The following is a 7,640-nucleotide window of genomic DNA, read 5'->3' on the forward strand; positions in this document are numbered from 1 at the left end:
GTCTTTTGCGGGAATGTGGATGGAGCGGGAGGCCATTATCCTCAGCAAACTAACACGGAACAGAAAACCAAATGTGGCATGTTCTCACTTATAAGTGGGAGCTAAATGATGAGCACTCATAAACACAAAGAAGGGAGCAACGGACACTAAGGTCTATTAGGTTGGTGCAAAAGTAACTGCAGTTTTGCATTGTTGAAATTTGCGTTTGATATTGGAATATATTCTTAAATGAATGTGGTCATATTATACATCTTTTTTTTTTTTTTTTTTTAGACAGAGTCTCACTCTGTCACCCAGGCCGGAGTGCAGTGGCGTGATCTCAGCTCACCGAAACCTCTGCCTTCTGGGCTCAGGTGATTCTCCTGCCTCAGCCTCCCAAGTAGCTGGGATTACAGGCACCTGCCATCACACCCGGCTAATTTTTGTATTTTTAGTAGAGACGGGGTTTCACCATGTTGGCCAGGCTGGTCTCGAACTCCTGACCTCAGGTGATCCACCAGCCTCAGTCTCCCAAAGTGCTGAGATTACAGGCGTGAGCCACCGCCCCCGGCTATATATCACTTGAAGGTGCATTTCTCGCCTTAGGTTTTTTTGCTAATGACTTACTACTTGCTGTTTATTTTATGTTTATTTTAGACTATGGAAATTATGTTAGACCAAAGCAAATTCAAGCTATTTTCTTATTCGAGTTCAAAATGGCTTGTAAAGCAGCAGAGACAACTGGCAACATCAATGCATTCGGCCCAGGAACCGCTAACCAACATACAGTGCAGTGGTGGTTCAAGTTCTGGCCGGATGGCTGAGGCAGCCGGACCACCTGAGGTCAGGAGTTCGAGACCAGCCTGGCCAACATGGCGAAACCCCCATCTCTACTAAAAATACAAAAATTAGCTGGGCATGGTGGCGCATGGCTGTAATTCCAGCTACTTGCAAGACTGAGGCAGGAGAATCACTTGAACCTGGCAGGCAGAGGTTGTAATGAGCCGAGATTGCGCCACTGCTCTCCACCCTGCCTGGGCGACAGAGCAAGACTGTCTCAAAAAAAAGTTTTGCAAAGGAGACAAGAGCCTTGAAGATGAGGAGCGTAGTGGCGCCAGCCATTAGAAGTTGACAATGACCAACTGAGAGAAATCATCAAAGACCCTCTTAAAACTACACGAGAATTTCCCAAATAACTCAACATTGACATGGGATGGTCGTTCAGCGTTTGAAGCAAATTGGAAAGGTGAAAAAGCTTGATAAGTGGGTGCCTCATGAGCTGAGCAAAAATTTAAAAAAAAAATCATTTTGAAATGTCTTCTCTTATTCTACGCAACAACAATGAACCATTTCTCGATCAGATTGTGACGTGAGACAAAAAGTGGATTTTAAACAACAACTGACAATGACCAGTGGTTGGACCGAGAGAAAGAAGCTCCAAAGCACTTCGCAAAGCCGAGTTTGTACCAAAAGAAAGTCATGGTCACTGGTGGTCTGCTGCCGGTCTGATCCACAGCTTTCTGAATCCTGGCAAAACCATTACATTTAAGAAATATGCTCAGCAAATTGATGAGATGCACCAAAAACTGCAATGCCTGCAGCCGGCATTGGTCAACAGAAAGCGCCCAATTCTTCTCCACGACAATGCCCGACCGCATGTCACACAACACTTCAAAAGTTGAACGAGTTGTACTACGAAGTTTTGCCTCCTCTGCCATATTCACCTGACCTCTCGCTAACCGACTACCACTTCTTCAGGCATCTCGACAACTTTTTGCAGGGAAAACGCTTCCACAACCAGCAGGATGCAGAAAATGCTTTCTAAGAGTTCGTCGAATCCCGAAGCATGGATTTATATGCTACAGGAATGAAAAAACTTATTTCTCGTTAGCAAAAATGTGTTGATTGTAACGCTTCCTATTTTGGTCAATAAAGATGTGTTTGAGCCTAATTATAATGATTTCAAATTCATGGTCTGAAGCCGCAATTATTTTTGCACCAATACTTGAGGGTGGAGGGTGGGAGGAGGAGAGAGAAGCAGAAAAGATAACTATTGGGTACTGGACTTAATTCCTGGGTGATGAAATAACCTGTACAACAAGCCCCGTGACATGAGTGTACCTACGTAGCAAACATTCACATGCACCCCCGAACCTAAAATAAAAGTTATAGGGCAAGTGCCGTGGCTCACACCTGTAATCCCAGCACTTTGGGAGGCCAAGGCAGGCAGATCACAGGTCAGGAGTTCGAGACCAGCCTGGCCAACATGGTGAAACCCCTCTGTACTAAAAATACAAAAATTAGCCGGGCGCGGTGGCCGGTGCCTGTAATCCCAGCTACTCGGGAGGCTGAGACAGGAGAATCACTTGAACCCAGGAGGCGGAGGTTGCACTGAGCTGAGATCGTGCCACTGCAGTCCAGCCTAGGCAAAATAGTGAAACTCCACCTCAAAAAAAAAAAAAAAAAAAGTTATAAAAAGGCGAGGGATGCCAGCCACGCCCTGGGGGCCAAGGCTTTCCAGAGGTGGTGATGGTTGTGCAGAAACCTGGAAGATAATTGGCTTAGGGGATGGGGGGCCTTCCTGGCCAAGGAATAACAGGTGCATAGGTACAGAGGCCTCTGGGACATCTGAGGAAGCGAAAGAAGGCCAGGGTGGTGAAGCCTGGGACCTGTACACCAAGAGCAAATGGAAGTCAGGTGGACTCAAAATCCTCCCAGGAATTCCTCCCCGCAGGACTCAGTGCTATCTTAAGAGCAGAGCCCCTGGCCTCCCATCTCCTCCCCCACTATTCCAGGTGGTTTCTTGGAATGGCCTCTCACCACCACCCACAGCCTCACCGAGCAGGTCTGGTCAGGTCTGGTCAGCACACACATTCGCTCTTCTTCTCAGCCAGGGCCCAGGAGCTAAGCAGGAGCTGGGGCTGAGCCCCTGAGGTCTTTTCACACTAAGACTGGACCCTCCAGCCCCTGACAGGGCTCACCCCAGGGCTCCCCAACAAATTCAGGAGAGCACTGATACAAGAATGCCTCTTCTTTGATTTTTTTCTTGTCCTTTACTTCTCCCAAATTATCGCCCCTAGCAATGCCTAGGAAAGAGGAAAGGGTGCCAGGCACCAGTGGCTCACTCCTGTAATCCCAGCACTTTGGGAAGCCAAGGTTGGGGCTTGGAGGTGGAGACTGCTTGAGCCCAGGAATTCCTGACCAACCTAGGCAACACGGCAAGACTTCATCTCTACAACAACAATGACAAAAATTAGCTGGGCATGGTGGCACACGCCTGTGGTCCCAGCTACTCAGGAGACTGAGGTGCGAGGATTGCTTGAACCCAGGAGATCGAGGCTGCAGTGAGCCGTGATCATACCACTGCACTCCAGCCTGGATGACAGAGTGAGACCCTGCCTCAAAAAAAAAAAAAAAAAAAAAAAAAAAAAAAAAGAGAGAGAAAAGAAAAGAGCAAAAGAGGAAAACGTACACCATTAACACACCATTAAAAAAAATCCCTCCTGGCTGGGCGCAGTGGCTCACGCCTGTAATCCCAGCACTTTGGGAGGCCAAGGCGGGCGGATCACACGGTCAGGAGATCGAGACCATCCTGGCTAACATGGTGAAACCCCGCCTCTACTAAAAATACAAAAAAGAAAACATTAGCCGGGCGAGGTGGCAGGCGCCTGTAGTCCCAGCTACGCGGGAGGCTGAGGCAGGAGAATGGCATGAACCCCCGGGGGCGGAGCCTGCAGTGGGCCAAGATCGCGCCACTGCACTCCAGCCTGGGTGAAAGAGCGAGAGTCCATCTCAAAAAAAAAAAATCCCTCCTAGGCCTTTGGTGACACCCTTTCACTAATTTTTTTTGTTTGTTTTTGAAATAGAGTCTTACTCTGTCACCCAGGCTGGAGTACAATGGTGCAATCTCAGCTCACTACAACCTCCGCCTCCTGGGTTCAAGTGATTCTCCTGCCTCAGCCTCCTGAGTAGCTGGGACTACAAGCACATGCCACTGCACCCGGCTGATTTCTTTTCACTAATGTTGACACAGTTAAGATGACAGAGTCTGTCTACTTCAGCACTTATTGTAATAAGATAGTAGGACAAATTTTCTAAGAACTTTGCTTTCTTTTCTTTTTCTTTTTGCTTTTTTTTTTTTTTTTTTGATATGGAGTTTCCCTCGTTACCCAGGCTGGAGTGCAATGGCACAATCTCGGCTCACCGCAACCTCTGCCTCCCAGGTTCAAGTGATTTTCCTGCCTCGGCCTCCTGAGTAGCTGGGATTACAGGCATGTGCCACCACGCCTGGCTAATTTTGTATTTTTAATGGAGACGGGGTTTCTCCACGTTGGTCAGGCTGGTCTCGAACTCCTAATCTCAGGTGATCCGCCCACCTCGGCCTCCCAAAGTACTGGGATTACAGGCGCGAGCTACCGTGCCCGGCCCTTTTTTTTTCTTTTTTTTAAGAGAGCCATTACTTGGATAGTTTGGAGTCTGTGAAGTGCTAAAAATACTAAAAAATTACCTGAACACTTTTTCAGGCCAACATTTTTGTCTTGGGTACAAGGAGGGTGGGAAGTTTGCCAGACTGCTCATGAGCCTTCTATTAAGATGTTTCCCTAAGAACCTGTCACCATGCAGAGGGGAATACCCCATACAAGCAGCAGGCCTCCATCTCCCCAACCAAATGCCTTCCATTCCCTTCTTCCACGACGCACGAAACAGATAAGGCATGAAATCAAAGCTCTCTTTCCAGAACCGGCTCTCCAAGTGGGTGATCCAGTCCTGCATGCAATCTTGTCCTTTTGCCTGTTTAACTGTGAAACTATTCTTGAAAGTATTCCAAAGTGGCTTTAGGGAATATTCACATCTTGACTATTTTTCACTTCACTAAAAAGTTAAGGCAAACTTGGCCCATTCCGGGGAGCTGGAATCCAGAGGGGAGGGAGATAAGGTCCCAGTACTCCTGGCTGGGTTCTGCCGGATTTATAGGAGGGCCTCACACCCCTCACCCCTGATTTCAAGCAGGAGGGTAGCAGGCAGAGCTTGGGAAGCCTCACCCAGACCCTGCCACCTGCCAGGAAGGTCAGGGCCCTGCTCCCCTGCCTGTGCCCACTGCTGGGAGCAGGCTGGACCCAGTGGCCACCTGTCCTGGACAGTGACAGCCACAGAACCCTCAGCCCTGCCAATCTTGCCTTGGATCCTTTCTAAATCCCTTTAGCAGTTGATACTTTAGGGGTGGGAGGAAATAAAGCTCAAGGGTTAAATTAAATTTCTGCTTGTGACAGGGTTCATTCCAGGTACATCCATTCAGAGGCTAATCAGGCAAACCTGAGATTAACAGAGAAAGGCCTGACTCTGCCGGGCACAGTGACTCATGCCTGTAATCCCAGCACTTTGGGAGGCCGAGGTGGGTGGATCACAAGGTCGGGAGTTCGAGACCAGCCTGGCCAACATGGTGAAACCCCATCTCTACTAAAAAATACAAAAATTAGCCGGGCATGGTGGCAGGTGCCTGTAATCCCAGCTACTTGGGAGGTTGAAGCAGGAGAATCGCTTGAACCTGAGAGGTGGAGGTTGCAGTGAGCCGAGATCACTCCATTGCACTCCAGCCTGGGTGACAGAGCAAGACTCTGTCTCAAAAAAGAAAAGGAAAAAAAAAGAAAGAAAGGCCTGACTCCTTCTCAGTGGTCCTGGACTCTGAAGCCCTGACCTCTGTCCCCAAACAGGGCCTTCCTTCCTGAGCTCTCTGCTATGCAAGGAATTCTGCATGCAGTTAAACACAAAAAAAAAAAACCTGGATTTGCTGCCTTCTGGTTGGACCAAGTTGGAATGCTCAGCGTGAAGAAATGCTCGTTGCCTAGGCAGGGACAGCCATCCGTGGGAAAACAGACCTCAGTAAATAATGTCCTCGACCTTCCCCCAAAAGCCCAGAGGCTGCCTCCTGTGAGTAACCGATGAAACCCGAGGCGTTCCTATAGCTCCTTCCTGGGTTGATCCCTCTCTAAGAGGTGACTTGGATGAGAAGGAAGGTGCTATGGGCTTCCCCTTTCTTTTTTTTTTTTTTTTGAGAGAGAGTTTCGCACTTGTTGCCCATACCGGAGTGCAGTGGCGCAGTCTCGGCTCCATGCAACCTCTGCCTCCCGAGTTCAAGCAGTTCTCCTGTCTCAACCTTCTGAGTAGCTGGGATTACAGGTGCCCACCACCACACCCAGCTAATTTTTGTATTTTTTAGTAGACACAGGGTTTCACCATGTTGGCCAGGCTGGTCTTGAACTCCTGACCTCAGGTAATCCACCCACCTCAGCCTCCCAGAGTGCTGGGATTACAGGCGTGAGCCACCGCACCCGGCCTCGGGCTTTCCCTTTCTTCCATTTCCCTTGCACCATCTTTGGCTGGACCCTCAGGGTCTCGTTCCTGCCTCCACACCTCCCACCCTCAAACCTACCATTGCTACCCAAAAACCTCCCTAGACCTCAGCTTCTAGCAAGTCACCCTTCAATACTCTTTATTTTTTATTTATTTATTTTTATTTATTTATTTTTTTATTTTTTGAGACAGAGTCTCGCTCTGTCGCCCAGGCTGGAGTGCAGTGGCGCAATCTCGGCTCACTGCAAGCTCTGCCTCCCGGGTTCACGCCATTCTCCTGCCTCAGCCTCCCCAGTAGCTGGGTCTACAGGCACCCGCCACCACACCTGGCTAATTTTTTGTATTTTTAGTAGAGACGGGGTTTCACCATGGCCTCAATCTCCTGACCTTGTGATCCACCCGCCTCGGCCTCCCAAAGTGCTGGGATTACAGGCGTGAGCCACCTCGCCCGGCCCTTCAATACTCTTTAAAGTCTGAGTTCTTCAACCCTCTGCCTTAATGTTAAGACCTTTTACAATCCGTCTCCGCCCTCTTGCCCCGTCTCCCCCACCATTCCCCAATGCATGCCCTGTGTCGGGTGAGGTTAGTCTCTCTTCCCTGCTGGGTCAGCCATGCTCACTCCAACCCTGGCCCGTCAGTCATGTTGTCTACATGTGGAGCTCTCCTTCAAGGCCCAGCTCATGTCTCTCTTCCTCCATGAAACCTTCATCAAGATGTAGTATTTAGGCCGGGCACAGTGGCTCACATCTGTAATCCCAGCACTTTGGGAGCCCAAGGCGGACTGCTGCTCACTTGAGGCCAGGAGTTTGAGACCATCCTGGCCAACATGGGGAAACCCCATCTCTACTAAAAATACAAAATTTATCTGGGCGTGGTGGTACGTGCCTGTAGTTCCAACTAGTAGGGAAGCTGAGGCAGGAGAATTATTTGAGCCCAGGAGGCAAAGGTTGCAGTGAGCTGAGATCGCACCACTGCACTCCAGCCTGAGTGATAGAGCGAGGCTGTTTCAAAAAAAAAAAAAAAAAAATGTAGTATTTAACAGAAAGGACTCTGGAGCCCACCTGGGTTCAAATCCTGGCTTTGCCCTTCCGTTCTCTCAATGACTTTGGGCAAATTACCTAGTCCTTCTGTGCCTCAGATTCCTGTACTGCCAAATCGGGATATAATTGCACCTACTCCCGAGAGCTACTGTGAGGATGAAATGAATGACATCACATAAAGCATTTATGCCATGCCCGACACATAGAAAGCACGTCAGAGGGTGAGTGCTTACTGTTACCTGAGCGTGCCGTCCCTCCATCGTACTCTTT

Source organism: Nomascus leucogenys, chromosome 4, assembly GCF_006542625.1.
Source record: "Nomascus leucogenys isolate Asia chromosome 4, Asia_NLE_v1, whole genome shotgun sequence".
In the NCBI taxonomy this organism is placed as follows: Eukaryota; Metazoa; Chordata; class Mammalia; order Primates; family Hylobatidae; genus Nomascus; species Nomascus leucogenys.